The sequence below is a fragment of the Cervus canadensis genome, chromosome 10 (genome assembly GCF_019320065.1).
Source record: "Cervus canadensis isolate Bull #8, Minnesota chromosome 10, ASM1932006v1, whole genome shotgun sequence".
Lineage (NCBI taxonomy): Eukaryota > Metazoa > Chordata > Mammalia > Artiodactyla > Cervidae > Cervus > Cervus canadensis.
The window spans coordinates 519,474-541,194 of record NC_057395.1 but is presented as its reverse complement, the minus strand read 5'-3'; the positions used below and the strand labels follow the sequence as shown (position 1 = coordinate 541,194).

General features: G+C 42.6%; 2 long non-coding RNA genes across 12 annotated transcripts in view; one reads left to right on the top strand and one right to left on the bottom strand.

Moving 5' to 3' along the window:
- Nucleotides 1-21,721, bottom strand: part of LOC122448547 — a 109,852-nt gene that overhangs the window by 36,165 nt on the left and 51,966 nt on the right. For 3 of the 6 annotated variants that reach the window (XR_006271663.1, XR_006271661.1, XR_006271664.1), the window contains one exon: nucleotides 10,365-10,466. The exons of the other annotated variants lie outside the window; for them this stretch is intronic. This is a non-coding gene — a long non-coding RNA (uncharacterized LOC122448547). The remainder of the gene's footprint in view (nucleotides 1-10,364; nucleotides 10,467-21,721) is intronic. 6 annotated transcript variants of the gene reach the window in all.
- Nucleotides 1-21,721, top strand: part of LOC122448546 — a 121,490-nt gene that overhangs the window by 48,865 nt on the left and 50,904 nt on the right. The gene's annotated exons all lie outside the window — the stretch shown is intronic.

The window sequence follows — 21,721 nt, the reverse complement described above, 5'->3', positions numbered from 1 at the left end:
CCCTCCGTCTCCTGTTGCCGATGACCCTTCAGCTCCACCGTCTCCCACCTCCGCTCCCTCCTCCCGCCAGTAACTCTTCTCGCCTGTTCACTCCATGCCAGCCCCTGTGTGCCAGCTGTTGTACCGCACTATGGTACTTTTCAAGGTACTGCGCTCTAAGTTTAAAAATGTTTTCTTTATTTTTTGTGTCTTTTGTTAATGTATTATTTGTGTGAAAACTATCATAACCCTATTACAGTATAGTACTATATAACTGACTGTATTAGTTGGGTACCTAGGCTAACTTTGTTGAACTTATGAACAAACTGGACTTACAGTCATGCTCTTGGATTAGAACGCATTCATATGCAGGGGAGTTACTATAATGAGACACATGGTGCAGAGTAGACACCTGGTACTATTGGTCCATTGGTAAGATCATGCCCCACCCCCATCCCCAAATTGTAAGAAGATTCCTGGAACAAAATTGGAACGAAAACTCACAGAAATACTAAGGAGGGATAGAGAGTATAGACTGACACAATAGACTGCACTGAAACCCAGTCAGTTGTTCCATCTTTTCTTCCTAATTTCTTTCTCTTACTTCCTGGCTGTTCTGCTTGGGTTCCCAGAAACGGAAACTGGTTTAACTTCTGAAACTTGCAACTCTCATCAAAATGATTCAATTCTTCTGCTCACTCTTTCCAAAAGAATTCAGAATGGCAATGACCATGTGCTTTCCTAGCCAGTTCCCACATTAATGCCTGTTTATAAAAAAAAAAAAAAAAAAAAATTGACCTCTAGCCAGATCCAACTGGAAGGCTGTAGCGAACTTCCTGGGCCAAGGTCGCCTGGGGTCAGGTACATTAATAGCCATTCCCTCCTCTGAACTTTCCTGGGAATTTTAAAAACCTCCTGAATCCATGATAATGAACTGTAAGGACCCTACTTCCTATTTCCACAGGAGTATGGAATTTGCAATTTACCTCTTCCTGCACTTTTCCTTCCAACTGCAACAGTGTATCCTACACTACTCAATAACCTGGGGATTTGTTAAATCCTCCATTTGTACAAAATGTTTCCCACTGATTAAATTGCTTGTTAAAACCAAGTCCTTTCTCAGGAAGGGCTTTGCAAGCAGGCATGTGTGTTAAGTTGCTTCAGTCCTGTCCAACTCTTTGTGACCCTATGGACTGTAACCTGTCAGGCTCTTCTGTCCATGGGATTCTCCACGCAAGGATAATGGAGTGGGCTGCCATTTTCTCCTCCAGGGGACCTCCCCAACCCAGGGGTTGAACCTTCATCTCTTACATCTCCTGTATTGGTAGGCAGGTTCTTGACCATTGGTGCCACCTGGGAAGCCCAGAAAAGGCTTTGCTAAGAAGGTATTGATAGGTCCTCAAGTAATTGGTATATTTACTGAACACATACTTCAAAAGTGCCATCTCAGTGACTCCTCCTAACAAGTATTGATACTTCTGGATGAGGGACACCGAAGCCTGGACCGTCACAGGAGCCCCTAATGGGAGGATGCAGGACGAGCTCAGGCCATCTGATATCAAAACCCAGACTCACTCCGTTGTCTTCCCTGTAGGTTCCAGCTCAAACCATTCATTTTGCTGCTGTAACAGAGTCTGTATGGGTGTTTCAGAGAAACTGAACTAAATCATGAAAAATACCACTTTCTACTGTCTTCTAAGGGTTCTAGAGTTCTAAGGGTTCTAAGAGTACCTTAGAAGAGAACCTTCTAAGAGTTCTAAGAGTACAAGGTTACTTCACTTCTAAATCACACCTTCATTTACTTAGAACAGATGCCAAACTGAAGAAAATCCTAGAATTCCCAGAAAGCTGGCTTATTTTTTTTCTTTGAGCCAAATCACCATAGTATGTTTCTAAAAGGCATTAATTCTCCCCCAAAGTTGAATGGGACCCCTAGGAATGTAAAGTCATTATTAGGAGCAAACCCCAGGAGCTATTTCCTTTCGCTGTTGGATCGCGGTGCACAGAAATCACCTTGATCTGGAACAGATAAGTTTTACTGTCTTTCTACTTAGAGTGTCTTTCTACCAACACAGGAATTGCATAGAAAATGTTAAGTTTCTATCCAGAGCAGGAAGCAATTTCAAAGCCAGCTCCTAAATTCCTAAGCACTTTATCTTCACAGACCTTCTCTGGTTCTTCCTGGCTGACCAGATCTGGTCTGTGTGCCTTCCTTCTGGGCCACATAAGCTTTCTAACAGGTACCAGTGTGGTGTTGGTTTTGAAAAGCAAGTTCTATACCAATTCACTTCTTCCTAAGCATTTCTCCCCCGCCCCCAGGTTATCACAGTGGTGAGGGCAAAACCTTCATGATCCACAGCCCAGACACAGGCTGCTTTTCCGATCTCTTCTTTACAGTCTTTCTGATCCACCTGCAACTCTGAGAAGGAGGGTATATATCTTCTTCCTTTCCACCTCTCTGAATCCTATCTACCCTCCTAAGTTCAGCTCTGACTAAGACAAATCTTCCTACAACAATCACTACTGTTGTTCCAGCAATCATCCAAGTCTGTGCTGTGGTTCAGAACCGAGACAGCTGAAACAGTACAATTCAAGGCAGGGAGTGGAATAACACAAAGAGAACCATCTGCATCCACAGTTGTTGTGTACACGGCAATGCTGGAAGGCCGCGTACCACTTTGAAGAGGCATTGAGCTAATAAAGCCCTCATAAAAAAGCAGGAAAGACTGCATGAGACTCAAAAATTAAGAAAGCAAAAATTCAAGCACAAAATATTCAGGGCTAAGACCAACATGTGGACCTGGAAAGAAACCTGATCATTGAGAGCACTGACCCCAGTCATAATGAAAAGGAACTGCCGGTTACAGAGGAAAACACGTCTGAGCACATGTCATCCACCACAGGTTTCTATGTAGTTTAACCCGCACATGATTGGCTCTTCCTGGCATGCTTAGTATCTAAACTGCTAAGTGAAAAATCCCTGTTGAATCCCAAAGATGGGAAAACTCATGTGCTAGGAGCCCAGATTCAGACGTAGATCCAGGGCACTCCATCAGGTGACTCCCACCTTCCCCATCTGCTCCTCTGCGATGAAGATCCAGCAATTAGAGAAACAGCTGGTATTACCCAACAAGAAGGAAGTAGACAAGACAGCCCCTGTGTCCCTTTCTCACTTAGACAAACAGCAACATTCAGATGCTGATTAGATGCAAGAATGGGAACCCAGAACTGTGTCAACAGTTCTTCAGTCCCTGGACCCATAAGATGGTCAGAATCAGTCTGAGGACTGCAGAATTTCTGGAGATGGCCCCATATCTGGATGGTCTTTTGCCTGAAGACACTTTAGAAACTCTGACAGCTATGAGACAGAGGTCTCCATCCTGCATGTTTTTCTTGGTTACTTTCTTTTTTTAAACTATGAAAGTGTTGAAAGTGTTACTCAGTCATGTCCACCTCTGCGACCCTATGGACTATAGCCCTCCAGTCTCCTCTGTCCCTGGAATTCTCCACGCAAGAATATTGGAGTGGGTAGCCATTCCCTTCTCCAGGGGATCTTCCTGACCGTGGGATCAAACCCAGGTCTCCTGCATTGCAGGCAGATTCTTTACTGTCTGAGTCACGAGGGAAAATAATTTTTAATTATTTATTTTTGGCTGTGCTGGATCTTCATTGCTGTGTGGGCTTTTCTGTAGTTGCAGCGAGTGGGGGCTACTATCTAATTTAGGTGCATGGGTTCTTGTTTGTGGCAGCTTCTCCTGTTGTGGAGCATGGGGCTCTAGGGCGTGTGAGGTCAGAGGCTGTGGCTGCCCAGCTCTAGGGCACTGGCTCAGTATTTGCGGCACGTGGGCTTAGTTGTCCCACCGCTTGTGGGATCTTTCCAGACCAGGAATCGAACTTGTGTCTCCTGCATTGACAGGCAGATAGTTCACTACTGAGCCACCAGGGAAGGTCCCCCTTTCTCTTTTTATAGTAATTGGCTGGGTGCCATGGGAAAAGCAAAGATGGAGGGACTATAGTCTGTGTCCTGACGGTGCTTACAATCCAACTGGTGAAGCAAAGCACATTCACATTCACACACCTGGCATGTGCTGCCAGTTATGATTAAGGACTAAACGAATAGGTGATCCATCAATGGCATGTCGGGGTGTCAGTCTGCACCCTGGTGTGCCAGCCACAGCTCAGCGCACTCGACATGAGTCAGGGTGCAGGCAGGCCACAGCTAAAAATGACTTTTGTATATAACCTGGCAGAAAAGCAGCTACAGCATGGGGGGGTTGGGAGGCCAGACAGAAGGGGAGTCCCCCGCTCCTTTCCACCTCCCACCTACTGGACTATCTGCCTGGAATGCCCCTCACTGCAGCCCTCTGTAGAGAAGGATCCGCCTATCTCTTCCCATCCCCCACCTCATTACAAGGAAGAAGTGTATTAAGTTGTTTTAAAATTTCCTCTTGGCGCTTTTCAGTTCTGCTTTTTGGCTTTTTCTATCTCAAGCTCATTAAACGTGATTTAAAATATTTCACCTTACCTCCTCATTCATTCAGCTCTTTAAAGTTTCCCTTCACCACTCATGTTTTATTATCACCTCTGCATTCTAATCGTGTTCCCAGCTGCAAAGATCATCACACACCTTGTTTTAGCAATAGGTTTCTTTTTCTTTTATCTTCTAATTGGAATTTACCTTCAAAATCTTCCAAGACTCCTTCCTGCCGACTCCCCATTTTTATTCCCTATGATTCACACCCTCTTATATTAAAGCTCTCTCCATTCAGGAAGCCAAACACTAGCTTTTTCTTTAAGGCTTTCTCTCTGCAGTTACTCATTTCTTAGAAAGGCCTTTCTCAGAACCTGAAATTCACTGTAAAATGCACAGCTTAAGTTGTCAGGAAAACCAGCTAGTTTCTATAGGATGAAGCAAGACAGAGGGGACCTTGATTCACCCATGGAGTAGACATCGATAAAGGAGGGTTGGAAGCAGAAAGACCAGAGTTTCTGTTTTACAAAAGAAAATTATACTTGATTATAATGGTGTCCTATGTGGGTTTGTTTTTTTTTCCGAAATAAGCAACTAAAATTAGAAATTTTGTCGGTTCCATAATTTGCCAATGAGCGGCGTCCAGATGGGTGGGGAACAATTGACTATTCCACGCAGAGAGAAAGACCAGTGTGAACGTGTCTGCCCATGACTCAAGGACTCGCTGCAGATGACAGTGCCCAGCTGGAGGCCACATGGGAACAAGGGGGAACTTGTGCCCACAGGACACGCCCAGTGCCCGCCAGGCGTGAAGATTGCAGAACAGGCTTGTAGGGCAACAAAGCCTTCATTACTCTCAAATTTTCCCATCGGTGAGAAAAAGTGCCAAGTGCCTCCTCTGTCCTGAGGAGGCAACTGCTACATTTTTTTCCTCCAGGTTTTATTGAGATATTAATATAATTGCCATATAGCATTGTATGAGTTTATGGTATACGGCATAATGGTTTGACTTACATATATCATGAAATGACTTTCACAGCAAGTTTAGTGAGCATCCATCATGTCATACAGGTACGACATAGAAAAAAATAGAAAAAAAATTTTCCATGTGATGATAACTCTTAGGATTTACTCTCAACAACTTTCATATACAACCCAGTGGGATTAATTGTATGTATCATGTTGTACACTGCATCCCTAGTACTTACTGATTTTATATAAGGAAGGTTGTATTTAGAATTAACTCTCAGAAGGGCAAGGTGGGTGGACAAGCCTAGGAAGTGAATTCTGGGAGACTCCTGGATATGGAGCATGGTTGGATCTGAGGACTAATTGAATCTGTAGTGGCACTGAGCCAGAACTGACATCTGTTCTCACCATTTGAGACTCCAGAGTCTATGTTCAGGATGCCTGAAATTCCAGCACAAAATAGTCAGCAGGTTGATATTCTTGAACTGTTATAAATTATTTCCTTTTAAGAATTGCGTCAAATCAGAAAGAAGTTAGGTGTATAAGTCATAGAAAGAAATTCACATGTAGCATTCTCAATGGAGGAGCCATGGAACTCTGCTCAATGTTATGTGGCAGCCTGCATGGGAGAGGAGTTTGGAAGAGAACGGATACATGTGTATGTATGGCTGAGTCCCTTTGCTGTCCACCAGAATCACAACATTGTTAATCAGCTATACCCCAATACAAAATAAAAAGTTAAAAAAAAAAAAAAAAGAACAGAGTGTCCTGAGGCTGAAAGGGCTCAGGATGAATGAAATTCCTATGCCTACTCTCACATAAATAAAAAGTAAGTCACGGTCTGAGAGAACAATATTTGCACAAACATTCCCCACCCCAGAAGGCTTATATCTGGGCTATAGAAAGAAGCCTTATAATTCACTAAGGAGACAAATGGCCCAATTTGGAAAAGAAGATAGGTGGCATTTAGGTACATCAAAGATACTCATTGGGGAAATGCAAGTTAAAACCACAGGAAGATACTATGACCACCCACTAGAATGGCTAAAATTAAAGACTGACCTACAGTCGGTCAGCAAAAATGTGGAGAAACTAAAGCTGTCATCTGCTGCTGGTAGGAATGGAAAATGGTAAAACCACCTTGGAAAACAGTGCAGCAGGGACTTCCCTGGTGGTCTAGTGGTTAAGAATCTACCTGCATTGCAGGGGTCATGGGTTCAATCCCTGATCAACGAACTAAAATCCCACATGCCAAGGAGCAACTATTAATACTGAAGCCCATGAGCTCTGGAACCCACGCTTTGCAACTACTAAGCTCGTGTGCCACAACTAGAGAGTCCATGTGCCACAACGGAAGATCCAACATGACTTGATGAAGACCCGATGCAGACAAATAAATGAACAAATATTTTTTAAGAAGAAAATAAAACAGTGAGGCAGTTTCTTCCATAGTTAAACACACATCTACCCAGACATATAACCTAGCCATTCAACTCCTGTGGGAAGAAATGTATTCAGATAACTGACAAAGACTTGTAGATCAATGTCCTTAGAGCTTTCTTCATAGTAGCCCAAAGGAGAAACATTTCAAATGTCCAGCAATAGAACAATGGGTAAATGACTGTAGGCATCACTAAGAGAGTAGGCTATAGGTAAGTAAGAAAGAGTGGGTTATTGATATGTGTAAATATCAAAATAATCACACTGAGTAAAGAAACCAGAACCCCCCAAAATGTAATATTATATGATTCACTTACATAAAGTTCTAGAAACTGCAGACTTCTGTATAGTGATATCAAGCAGATCGGTGGTTGCCTGAAGATGGAGGAGAGACAAGAAGAGAAAAAAAAAAGGAAACCCTGGGGGTGATGAAAGTGTTCCTTATGTCGATGGTACTAATGGATTCATGTGTGTATACATATTTGTACATTTTATACATGTACAGTTTAATGTTTCAATTGTTCGTCAGCCTTTCAGTTGTTGTTCAGTTGCTATGTCATGTTTGCCATTTTTAAAAAGAAATAACCATGTAGTCAGGCTCTACATTATTAAATTATGAGATCTAAAGCTCTATTTTAATCCAGAAGTTCCAACGTGTGCTCACATGAAATGTGTAACTGAGATTCCAAAACACAGTGACATCATCAACTTTTTACATAACTGGCTGACGACATTCCAGGAAAATGTCCTATACTATGAAGACCTAAGTTAAAACTCCCATTTCACCAAATACTAGCCTGAGGGACTTTAATCAATTATTTCAACATCTGTGAACTTAAGTAATTTTTATAAAATGCATGAAAGAGTAATACTAAAAATGTCTACAACATAGGCTGTAGTAAGCATCCAGTGAGAAAATGATATGTGAACTTTTTTAATAAAATTATAGATCATAAAAGGATTAATAACCATAGTCCAATTATTATAATGACTGCATGCCAGGCAGCATCCTAAGAGTTTTTTGCTTGTGTACTGTTTTCAGGAGCTCTGCGAGGTAAGTACTGTGACTCTTCTCCTTGCTGTGGGTTGGTGTTTAAAGGTTTAGAAAGGATGGAATATTTGCTTGTGGGCACATATTTAGGACGTGGTGGGGCTGTAATTTTCACTCTGGTTTCTTAGACTCCACAGGCCGTAATTGTGAGTATTGTATGATAGTGTCTTCTCCTATGATTTTTGCATGAATGGATTCCAAATGTACATGTAGATGCATTCACTCCTTGAGAAGGCAGATACCCCACTGCACTGGGTTTTCCAAGCTCTATGGAATGTGATGTTGGCAAAAGTTATTATGAAGTTCTTCTCTGTAAAGTAGATCTGATATAAAGTGGGTCTTCAAATCACCTCTCTATACATATGGGTGGATAGAGACCATTTCCACTAACAGAATAGATAATGATGCCAGTCTTATGAAAAAGTGATACAAAATATACAAAGAATTCATACAACTCAACATCAAAAACAAACAACCCAATTTAAAAAAGGGCAGAGGATCTGAATAGACATTTTTCTGAAAAAATGGCACATGAAAAGATGCTCACTATCACTAAACATCAAAGAAATTCAAATCAAAACCACAATGAGATATCACCTAACACCTGTCAGAAAGGCTGTCATCAAAAAGACAAAAAATAACAAGTGTTAGCAAGATTGTGGAAAAAAGGGGCCCCTGTGCACTGTTGGTGGGAAAGTAAATTGGTTCAATCAGTATGTAAAACAGTATAGAAGTTCCTCAAAATACTTTAAAAATAGAACTACCATATGATCCAGTGATTTCACTTCTGGGTATTGTCCCAAAGTTAACAAAAACACTATACATATATATATATAATTTATAATAGCCAAGTTATAGAAGCTATCTAACTGTCTATGGATAGATGAATGGGTAAAAAAGATACACATACACACCTAACATACAATGGAATATTACTTGGCCACAAAAAAGAATAGAATCTTTCCCTTTCCAGCAACATAAGTGGATCTGAGGGTATGCTAAGTGAAATAGGTCAGAGAAAGGCAGATACCACATGATTTCACTTATATGTGGAATCTAAAAACCAAAACAAATGAACTCACAAAACAGAGTCATAGATACAGGGAACAAACAGGTATTGGTCAGAGGGGAGGGTGTTGTAGAAAGAAAAGAAATAGGTGATGGAGATTAAGACATTCAAAATTCCAGTTGCAGAATAAATACATCACAGGTTTTGAAATGTACAGTGTGAAGAATACAGTCAATGGGAAACAAAAAAAAACAAAAACAAAACTGTGTGAACGGTTATTCCTAAATCCGTAATAGCCAAGTGGAGAGGCCACCCATGTAGCACGGATGAATGGACTGATGGATGGGAAAAGATAGAAGACGCAAGGTTTACTCCTCAGATGCCTGGCTTTTTAATCAGGTACTTGATTGAGGCTTTTCTGTTTCATTCACCAATTAATTTTCCTACCTATTCTTCTATTAATTTATCTCTCATTTTTTGGAAAACCTTTTCTTCTGTTTTCTACTGTTTTCATTCTTTCTGATCATTCATTGATGATTTAATTAAATATGTCTACCTAATGTCTTGAAATAGGCGATGAAATAGGCTTGTAAAAATAAAATGGGGAAATGAGAGTGATTAGCAGCTTAAAATGACATCCAGCCGACTTTCAATTTCCTCATTACACTGGCAGAAACAGAACACAATTACAAAAAGAGACTCCAAATATATCATTAAAAATATTACTTTAGCCTTCTCTCTAACCACCTGTTTAAAAAGTAATAGTATTTATTCTAGTAACTATGACTTAATGAATTTCAAATGCTCAAGCAAATAATAACTGGGAAAGAGAGAAATTAAGCAAAAGGAGAAATAAGACAAACTATTTGCTATATTATGCTGTGCATATTATGTTATGTATATTATACATAGTTATATATTGTGTTTGAAGTAGAATTATAGGTTGTATTTTATAGATGATTTTTATGTACTATTTATCAATCCAGTAAAGAATCTGCCTGTAATGTAGGAGACCTGGGTTCAATCCCTGGGTCAGGAAGATTCCCTGGAGAAGGTATTCCCTGGAGAATCTAGTATTCTTGCCTGGAGAATTCCATGGATAAAGGAGCTTGGCAGGGTACAGTCCATGCCATTGCAAAGAGTTGGACATGACTCAGTGACTAACACATAGATATATACATAGTTTAAAGACCCTATTGTCTGTGTGGGGAATTCCCCAGTTAGACCATGGTGGGAAGCAGGCCCAACTTCCATTACTGAAACTGAAAGTGACAACTTTCCCCTAATCCCACCTCCCAGCCACAAGGTACAACCATGTGGCATCAGAGGCTGGGATTTGTATTTGAGAAAATCAGTGTGGGAGAGATCAAGGTAGTCTCCCCTTTGAAACTATTTCTAGGTTGAGGTTTTGATTCCTTTGCAAAGGAGAGGGCAAGTAAACATACCTGTTTAAACTGTAAATATTCCTGGGACTTCGCTGGTAGTCCAGGGGTTAAGAATCCACATTTCAACTGCAGGGGGCTCGGATTTGATCCCTGGTCCAGGAACTAAGATCCCACATGCCATGAAATACAGCCAAAGAGAGGGGGGGAAAAAGAAAGTAAGTAAAATGTAAATATTCCTAGATAAGTGAGATGTTACTGAGCTGGAAGGGAGATAGATTGCTGTTCATTATAAAGGAAAATCAAGGGAAACAGGACAAGTGAGAATCATGTTTGAAAGAAGAGTGCTGGAAATACTCAAGAGACAGCCCAGCCTGGGGGTCCCAGGGGGACAGAGAACCCAGACTTCTGGAAAGCCTGGGAATCTGGGAAGAACAGACGAAGGTCTTCAGGTAGGAGTGGGCTGCTTCAGTGTGTGGTCCAGGGCAGCACAGGCCAGACGTTAGCTCAGTAGATGCCAGAATTGTCACCTATTTTAAAGTAGGGGGTCTCCCCTTATGGCCCAGCTGGTAAAGAATCCGCCTGCAATGCGGGAGACCTGGGTTCAATCCCTGGGTTGGGGAGATCCCCTGTAGAAGGGAATGGCTTACCCACTCCAGTATTCTGGCCTGGAGAATTCAATGGACTGTGTAGTCAATGGGATCGCAAAGAGTCGGACACAACTATGCGACTTTCACTTCACTTCACTTTAGTTAAAGTAGGGAAACTCCAATTAATGGTAATTTTCTGTGGAGTGAAAGCCTTCTCAGGGCCTGCCAAGTGGCACTAGTAGTAAAGAACCCGCCTGCCAATGCAGGAGACATAAGAGACGCAAGTTCTGTCCCTGGATCAGGAAGAACCCCCTGGAGGAGGGCATGGCAGCCCATTCCAGTATTCTTGCCTGAAGAATCCCCGTGGACAGAGGAGCCTAGTGGGCTACAGTCCATGGGGTTGCAAAGAGTTGGACAGAACTGAGTGACTGAGTTGGACACAGCATAATCTGCTTAGTCATTTACAACCAGTTCATTAGAAGATGAGTAAGTCCTCTCAGGTTTCAGGTGAGCCTCTTTTCAAGTTCAGTCTAAGTATCATTTCACAATTATCTGTTGAACAGCTTAGACCTCGAAACTGCTGGCACTTGCCTTCAGAGAGGACCACACTTACTCCCCATCCTGCTCAAGAAATGTAGAGATTCAGCTTGTTTTTTCGTTAATTGTTATTGTTGTTTTTACATTTTCTCCTCATCAATCTGTCCCTCAGGTCATTTATCAACTTTGACTCTTCCTAAAATTCCACAATCTGTCACTATTCCCCCAACCCTTAACGAACCTCTTACTTTAATTTTTCCCTTTGACTCTCCTGTTTATTTTCTAAAAAATGAAGGAAGCTTGAATATTAGCGTCTGTCAAACATAAAACAGCAGGAATGCAGATGCTATAAATTAACAAGCCAGAGAGTCAGATTCTCCAGGAAATAACCGGCTCCTGGAGGTCAGACCCTTGGGGCTCTCCTGAGTGCCTGCAGACTCTCCTGCCCATTGCCATAGGTAATGCCCGGTGGGGAGACTCAGAGTCACAACATGGGAGGGGGCAGACTAAAAGCCAGAGATACACCTGGCCACCACCTGGATGAGACTCTTAACTTTTTTGTGCTCTTATCCATGTCAGAGTGTGGCTGCCAAGATGCAGAGATTATTTTAATAACCCCAAAGAAAACATTACACAGTATCAAGGCTACTGCATCAGCAGACCTGAGTTCGATTCCCAGACATCCACCCCCTGCCGCAGCTAAATGGCCTCAGTCTAGATCTGCCCCTCTACTTCTCTGTCTATAAAATAGGGCTAACATTAGCATCATGAGTTTTGTAAAGATTGAATTATACATATAAGATGCCTGGCATATTACAGGTACAAAATAAATGCTATCTTTTTAATCCTTCCTTTCTCTTCCAATGGTAAGTATTAAGAATTAATTTTGGGACTTCCCCAGCAGTCAAATGTAAGACTCTGTGCTTCCAATGTGAGGGGCATGGGATCGATCCCTGGCTGAGGAACTAAGATTCCACATGCCACATGTCATAGCCAAAAAGAGAATTAACTTTAAAGATTAATGTTGTGGTTACTAAATAATTTATAAAATATTAAAGTAATGTATCTGAAAATGTCTGTGTAATATAAAGAGCAACAATAAAAGCATTTTTATAGAGCATTTTGAAAGTTAAAGCACTAGATAAAACAGAGATGCTTCATTATTAATTATTACATAAATTCATTAAATTAATTTTGTCCTAGTTTGCTCATCTTAATAGAGCACAGTATTCCCAAAGAAGCTATTACTTTTCATTTTTATTTGTCAAAAGTAATCTTGAACTGGATATTCAAAGGCAGCAGATCATCTAAAAGTCATTCTAAAAAGTCAACTTCCCTTTGAAATGCATTTTATGTCACTAGGGGGACAAGATCCTTGAAGGCAGAAACATTAATTACTTCTTTCATATCCCCAAATCCTGGCTTGTTGACAGTGTCCTGTAAACAGTTTTCAAGCTGAATTTACAAAGTAAAAAGTCCAAACTATTTCTTATCACATGTCAGGTGACACGACAGTCAGAGAACAAGCATGGAATTCGGAATTTGTCTCACAGATCTGAAGAGAGGGCTCAAAATCAACCAGCTCACTGATGAGACTGGGACTCAGTCGAGAAACATCATCCACAAGCCTCTGCTTTGGGGTCAGAACTAACCATGTTAATGTCATAAATGCAGCCCTTTGTCCGACACCTCATTCTTTGTCTCCTGTTAGCCAAAGTGTTGAAACTGCTTCAACTTCCACACACCAAACATACAACCTTCTCCTTCCTTCCTACTACAAAGACACACCTCCACCCCCGTAAATGCATCTCTGCCTTACCCGTCCATCCCCAATCTCAACTCCCTTTGAAGGGAACAGAACCCTCTTTATTGAATATTCTCTCTCCCGCATCTGTTCCTCACTTGACTCTCTTCCATCAGTATTGAAAGTACTGCAGATGCTCCCATCTTAAGGAGCAAACACCAAACAAAAGCTCTTCTTCTTGACATGCTATCCTCGTCCATCCGTCATTCTGTCTCTATCCAACTGAATGCAGAGTTCCAGAGAATAGCGAGGAGAGATAAGAAAGCCTTCCTAAGTGAGCAATGCAAAAAAAAAAAAAAAAATAGAGGAAAACAATAGAATGGGAAAGACTAGAGGTCTCTTCAAGAAAATTAGAGATACCAAGGCAACATTCGTGTAAGGATGGTCTCAGTAAAGGACAGAAATGGCAAGGACCTAACAGAAGCAGAAGAGATTAAGAAGAGGTGGCAAGAATACTCAGAAGAACTGTACAGAAAGGTTTTAGCAACCTGGATAGCCTCAATGGTGTGGTTGCTCATCTAGAGCCAGACATCCTGGAATGTGAAGTCAAGTGGGTCTTAGGAAGCATTACTATGAACAAAGCTAGTGGCAGTGATGGGATTCCAGCTGAGCTATTTAAAACTGTAAAAGAAGATGCTGTGAAAGTGCTGCACTCAATATGCCAGCAAATATGGAAAACTCAGCAGTGGCCACTGGACAGGAAAAAAGTCAGTTCTCATTCCAATCCCAAAAGAGGGCAATGCCAAAAATGTTTAATTGCTCTCATTTTACACGCAAGCTAGCAAGGTAATGCTCAAACTCATTCAAATTAGGCTTCAGCAGTATGTGAACCGAGAACTTCCAGATATACAAGCTGAGTTTAGAAAAGGCAGAGGACCAGAGATTAAATTCCCAGTATTCACTGGATCATAGAAAAAGCAAGAGAATTCCAGAAAAACATTTACTTCTGCTTCATTGAGTACACTAAAGCCCTCAACTGTGTGGGTCACAACAAACTGTGGAAAATTCGTAGAGATGGGAATACCAGACCTCCTTACCTGCCTCCTGAGAAACCTGCATGCAGTTCAAGAAGTAAGGTAGAACCAGACATGGAACAACTGACTGGTTCAAAACTGGGAAAGGAGTACATCAAGGCCGTATATTGTCACCCTGCTTATTTAACTTATATGTGGAGTACATCATATGAAATGCTGGCCTAGATGAAGCACAAGCTGGAATCAAGATTGCCAGGAGAAATAACAACCTCAGATAAACAGATGATACCACTCTAATAACAGAAAGTGAAGAGGAACTAAAGAGCCTCTTGCTGAAGGTGAGAGAGTGAAAAAGCTGGCTTAGAATTCAACATTCAAGAAACTAAAATTGTGGCATCTGGTCCCATCACTTCATGGCAAATAGAAGGGGAAAAATGGAAACTGACAGATTTTATTTCCCTGGGCTCCAAAATCACTGTGGACAGTGACTGCAGCCATGAAATCAAGAGATCTTTGCTCCTTGGAAGGAAAGCTATGACAAACCTAGACAGCCTATTTATTAAAAGGAAGAGTCATCACTTTGCTGACAAATGTCTGTATAGTCAAAGCTATGGTTTTTCCAGTAGTCATGTACAGATGTGAGAGTTGGTCCGTACAGAAGATTGAGCGCTGAAGAATTGACACTTTCAAATTGTGGTACTAGAGAAGACTCTTGGCAGTCCCTTGAACAGCAAGGTGATGATCAAACCAGTCAATCCTAAAGGAAATCAACCCTAAAATATTCACTGGAAGGACTGATGCTGAAGCTGAAGCTCCAATACTTTGACTCCCTGATGTGAAGAGTTGACTCATTAGAAAAGAGCCTGATGCTGGGAAAGATTGAAGGCAGGAGGAGAAAGGGACAACAGAGGACTCAATGGACATGAGTTTGAGCAAACTCTGGGAGATAGTGAAGGACAGGGAAGCCTGGTGTGCTGCAGTCCGTGGGGTTGCAGTCCATGGGATCACAAATAGTCAGACAGGACTTAGCAACTGAACAAGAACAACAATGTCATCTCTTCCACAGGAAGCCCGAGGAAGCATCAACACTCACTATGTCCATTTCTTCACCTTCCACTTAGTCCTTGAGTAGTTATGCCACGATTCCTTGAAAACTATTCTCACCAGGATTTGCACCCACGACCTCCTTATTGTGAAATGCAATGGGTATTTATTTGTCCTGATCTTCAGCCCTCTACAGGGTCTATCAATGCTGGCCATTCCTCCTTGTTAAAGCATAATATTCCCTGTAGATAGACCATATTGTTTTAACTATTTTTCCTATCTCCTGCAACCTCTTAAATTTTCTCCTACATCTTTCAGTCTCGTTTGAAGGTTTGTCTTTCCTTGACCATTCCTTCCACGTTGGTGTTCCACGGGTTAGCCTGGTCTCAGCTCGTTTCTCACTCTCTCTCTCTAGAAATCCATCCTCTCACTGGGTTGTCTCAAGGAGAAGCACCATGGCTGTCTCAGGCACTGTTGCAATGCCCAGAATCTTGAACTTCCTGTTTAGTGAAGGCCCTGGTGTAGGTCAAGAGTGCATGTGAAAAGAGTAGATGCCCAGGAAGTCCTGACCTGTGCTCCTGCGGCTGCTGGCCCCCAGGAGCTGGCTGCTAAATGAGCCAAACAGGAAGAATCACAACCTAGAGGACTAAAGTGTGAAGTGTGGGATGGTCTTGTCTCAGTTTTGATGACAATGGGATCGTGGTCCTGGAAGGTCCAGGGCCGCCCATAGAGGGATCTGGGCCACCAGGACCTCACTGCAAATTGGAGTAGCATCACATCATGCAGAGGACTGACTTTCCACAGCAAACTCCGCCCCGAGGTCTGTCACATTCCAGGCTCAGGAGGGTAAAGCTCAAGAGGAAGTGATTAGGTTTCATTAACACAGGATGTGGGAGTTTAAGTCATTACCTGGAAAACTCAAACAAGAGGAGACTACATTTACACTTTTGGCAGGATACACAGTTCATAACATCCAGGCTAGGACACTTTGATGGTGCATTTCTTTTTCTTTTTCTTTTTTAGAACTTTATTTATTTATTTTCGGCTGTGCTTGGTCTTTGTTGCTGTGTGGACTTTTCTCTTGTTGCAGCAAGTGGAGGCTACTCTCTAGTTGCTGTGTGTGGGTTTCTTGTTGCAGTGGTTTCTCTTGCAGAGCATGGGCCCTAGGGCATGCAGGCTCTAGTTGGAGCACATGGGCTCAGTAGTTGGAGCACAAGGGCTTAGTTGTTCCACGGCAGGTGGGATCTTGCCAGACCAGAAATTAAACCTGTGTCTCCTGCAATGGCAGGCAGATTCTTTGCCACTGAGCCACCAGGAAAGCCCTGCATTTATTTCTTAATGGTATTTTCCCTGTTCCCAGAGCCTCAGCAGAAAGGGAGCAAATAGCAAATATGCTCTCACAGTGACAGTCCTGAAAATGAGTAGCAAATTTATCTCTTGCTTGTCTTTCTCCTAGAAGTAGTCTGGCATATGTGTGCTCCCCCAAGAGCCCTGGAGGCAGCCAACACTTTGACAGGCTCAGTAAATAATGAGCAAACGCTTTACAGAAAGTCTTGTTGTATGAGGGCTCCAGACATGAGACTCGCTGTGACTTGATGGAAACCACTTGCCAAAAGACCAAAGGTAGTCTATCCTACTTCCACAGAGCCCCTGGTATCTACTTCATGCCAGAGTCTGGCTCAGATTGGGGCTGAAAGAGAAAGCAGATTTGGTTCCTTCAAGGAACTGATGGAGCATGGATGCCTCCAAGAATTGGCCTTCACTCGGCTCTGTACTCCTCAGGTATAACGTCATCTCCTTTTCTCTCTGTCGCAGGGGGAACACATCTTCTTACCAAAAAGCCTCCCAGTTTCACCCAAAAAGCATCCCCTAGGGTCAGTCTACCATCCTCAGAAGCTCAATAGAATCAGCAACTCTTGCTTTTCCCTTCTAATCTTTCCTTCTTCTTCCTTTTCTCAAACTGCCCCTTTTGAGCAAACAGCTTTGACCCTTGCTGTGGAAGGGTCCCGCTGCAGCCCCTCACCAACAAGCCTGTGTCCAGATTCACCCTGAATGCTGTCCGCGCTGGACAGTTTCCCCCAGGGAGTAAGACATTGCTGTGCTGAAGTGTTAATGCGTGTTAACCTAAACTGTATTTTTAATCTTTAAAACGGCTTTCACAGACAAGTTTTTCTAAAGCTTTGAGATATGGATCAGTAACCTAAAAATGAGGGGAGGAGAAAAAGGGCTTCATTTGGCAGCTGGAGAAACCCTAATCCTCTTCAAGATGAACAGGTACCACAAAGATGGCAGCCTCTTTCCTCTAGCAGTAAACTCCGAAAGTAATCAGAATTAGGTCAGCTCACAAATCAAGAAAGAAGCCCTCATTAGACCTTGTTGGGCTTTCAAGTCAGAAAGCCAGCTGCCTCCTGGATTATTCACAGATAGTTCTGACTCAATACAACACTGGATTCATTGTCTACACACACACACACACACACACACACATGAACGCCCACTTCTCCCACCCGCCCCCACAATTTCTTTCTGCTCCTAGGTGCTTTTTGAGGAAAGATGGGCTTCAGGCGGTAAAGCGTTTGCCTGTAATGCAGGAGACCTGGGTTTGATCCCTGGGTCGGAAAGATCCACTGGAGAAGGAAATGGCAACCCACTCCAGTACTCTTGCCTGGAAAATTCCATGGATGGAGGAGGCTGGTAGGCTACAGTCCATGGCATTGCAAAGAGTCAGACACGACTGAGCTGTTTCACTGGTTCAGTGGGGGAGAGAGAGATCACTTAAGATGAGAGAAAAATCCCTCAATGTAAATCTATACTTGGAAATACAAAATATTTCCCAGAGAAAGCTTTCATCTAACTAAAAGAGGCTGAATTACCTTTAATTGAGTTTTTTTGTGTTTCCACACTCAGCAAGAAGGAGGTCAATGATAAAAAAAATAAGACTCTTTCCCTCCACCTTTTTTTTTTTCCAAAAATGATTTAAAGAAAAACTATAAAATGCAAAAGACTGTTTATAAAATAGGGACGAACAGAAGAAAGGAAGTGAGGCAAGTAACACAGATGGAACCAGGGATGATGGCAATGTGCCTCCCACAATGAATTCTTCACCACAGCTGTTGGATGGCAAGGTGGATGCTGTGTTCTCCAACGGACGTCAAAGGGGGCGTTCACAGTGTCCATGACATAAAAACAAACCACTGTTTAAGGGAAGTACAACTGTCCCCTCAGGAAGTGGGAGGGGTCCTTCTAATTAGGACAGCATTCTCACAGCCGACAGCACGAGTTCCATGGGGCTGCGCCCTACAGCAGCCTTCTCCTCCTGGTCCCCTCCGTCTAGGCGATGCCGGTGCAGCAAAATGCCCCTCAGAAGAAGCAGTTCTCCAGGGGCCACTCAGTGTAACACGAGCCTTCAGGTCCCGACAAATCCTGTGTGATCCAGGCTGTGAACCATCCGAGGAAAGCAATGGGCTCGGCTTAATTTGCTCCACTGACTTTCTCATCAATACTGGGCAATAATCCCCTGGCAGATACGTGGTTACCAATGTGCGCTCATCCTCACTGCAGACCGACTGGATGTGCAAGGATATCCTTTTGTACATGCATGAAAAATGGGAGACCACAGTCCCAAAGTTTTAGTAAAATAGTGTGAACACACTTTATAAAATAGGTGGAATCAGATGATCACTTCAGGCAAACTAGTCACATCGAAAAAAATTTTTTTATTCTGCACAGCACTCTGTCGTGTGTGCCCTCCAAAATGAATTACTTGGAAATATGACCGAAGAAAATGAGCTTACTTTTCTGTGGCAGAGTTACGGTAAATCAGATAAAATAAAAATGGGTCACATGCATCAAGCAGAGGAGCTTTAACTTTTTAATTTTTCTGATAATATCACTTGTTATGGTTATCATAGCTGTTCGATTTCTCCTACTTCTGTGCAAACAGGAGGACTGCACTCTCGTGTCCCCTTGGGAGTTAGACGTGGCCACGTGAGGTACGGGCAGTAGACGGAAGAGCCAGTGTGTAGTTCTCCACTGTCCCGTCCCCCTTTGGAATCACTGACATACAGTGACAGAGCCTTCTTCAGTCAGAATCTCTGTGTGAGTTCCGGATACAGCAGGCTTTCAGCAACTGCCTGATTCTGCCTCTCTAGCTCACTGTCTCAGGGCTGTGTATACATACAGTACACCCACCATTTCTTATTTGGCAGCTTCTATGTTTGCTAAGGGCTTCCCCACTGCTCAGTGGTAAACAATCCTCCTGCCAACGCAGGAGACGCAGGAGACACAGGTTTAGTCCTTGGGTGGGAAGATCACTTCAAGGAGGGCGTGGCAACCCACTCCAGTATTCTTGCCTGGAGAAATCCCATGGATGGAGAAGCCTGGCAGGCTACCGTTCACAGGGTCGTAGAAGAGTTGGGCTTGACTGAATTGACTGAGCACTCGTGTTTGCTACACTCTCAGTCTGGGAAGCCTTTTCCTATCCTGTCTTTACAATATCCACATAAATAACTCCCTCTGATAAGGCCCAGCTCAGATCACCTCTTCCAGAAAGCACTCTTAAATCACCATCCCATCCTGGGATTGCATGAGATATACATTTGTGTGTGTGTGCTTCCAGAACGTCCTGCACATTGTGCTAATGTTGCCCATCCAACCGAAATGGTCTGACCCTCCCTCATCTGGTTTTAAGCTCCCTGAATTGAAGTAGACACTAACCTGTTTAGAATCTCTGTTATCTCAGGGCCCCAGTCAGTACCTAACCCATAGGATATGTTCAGTGATATGTCTATTGGGTGAGTGAATGACTGACTTCGTGAAGGAATGAATGGAAACAAGCAAGTGTTGAAGCAAAGGAGAGACGTCCATTCCCCAAAGACCGTGCTAAGATCTCAAGTGTGTCCACGTGCATGTGTGCTCTGTGGTGTCCGACTCTTTGCGACATCATGGACTGTAGCCCACCAGGTTCTTTTGTTCATGGGGTTCTCCAGGCAAGAATACTGGAGTGGGTTGCTATTTCCTACTCCAGGGGATCTTCCCAACCTAGCGATCGAAGCAGGGTCTCTTACGTCTCCTGCATTGGCAGGCAGATTCTTTACTACTGGCGACACCTGGAAAGCCCAAAGAACTCAAGAGATTTTTTCTGCTAGCTATTTCTACTTGTATATGATGACCCCTCAATAAGTATTTATGGAATTGAATACCAGATTAAAGTCTTTTTTTGTGTTCTTATGTCAAAATTTACCACCCACTTCAGAAAAGAGACTTTATTGTGGGAGATTTGTTATTTAGGCTTTCCAAGGTTTGCTTACTAACACACATGAACTCTAGTGACATGCTGGGGGCTTGTTCAGTGTGGTGACATTGGCCAAACCAATTAAGCTGTCCCTTTTCATCTGTTAAATAGACAGGCCCACATATCTCTCAATCTTTAAGTACCTCCCAGCACTTAAAACAATACCAGACAAAATTTTAAATGACAGACACAAAGTAGTTGGTCAAGTATCCTTTTGAAATTGAACCAGAAAGCAAAATCCTGAAATAAAGTAGAAATTATATGTATATTGTGCCTCCAACCTACTGATAAAAATAATACTGGCCATTCTCATAAAACAACTGCTATGCCAGAATTCTTCCCTCTGCTTGTGAAGGTCAAGTTCATGGCATGAATTGTGTCCCTCCTGTTATATTAACATGTTCAGACACCAGGCTGGCATTTCAGGTTGGTTTATGAAAGAATCGAAAAAGGTCAGGATTTTAGTTCTTTATCTTCATTATTGCACTGTTTATACAACAAACAACCACGGGTGGTTTCCCTATTTATGTTGCTTAGTGACAAGAGCATTCTCTCCTTCCAATAAAATATATTAAAAAGGGGGGGGGGAAAAAAAGAAAGAAAAGCTAGGTCAAACTTTCTCAAAGTCTCAGGAAACTAGAAACCACAAGCAGAACAACGCAATTTAAGCTCTTTCTAAGGGTAATATGAGCTTTACTTTTTCTGATAGATCTTCTGTGGGGAGGGCAGGGGCTGGAGGATGTTGCACAATTTACATTCTACTTTGGATAAATATAGTTGCGGTGCAAACAAGCTCTGGCCGCTGAAGACTGCCCCACTGCAGTCACCCTTGGGAGGGTGAGTAAAGAGAAATAAATGTTAAACTTTCTCTCAAGATGAAATTCTGCATTCTAGCTGAGTAGAGAAATCCAGCCAGAAGGAGGACCAGGGGGTCACAGGTATTCAGGACCATGAATCATGGTCAGGAAGCAAATGCTGAGAGAGTCCACCTCTGGAAGAATGAGCTCATTGTCACACTGGGGTGCCCTCTGTGAGAGCAAGATTAAACTTCCCTGGCACCAACCTTCCCCAGCTAGACGTTATGAAGAATAATAATGCTACCTGGCACAAAGGGAGGACTTGACGCTTATTCACAGTGACAAAGGGCTCAGTGAGTGGTTCACATTCTTTGCCATCAT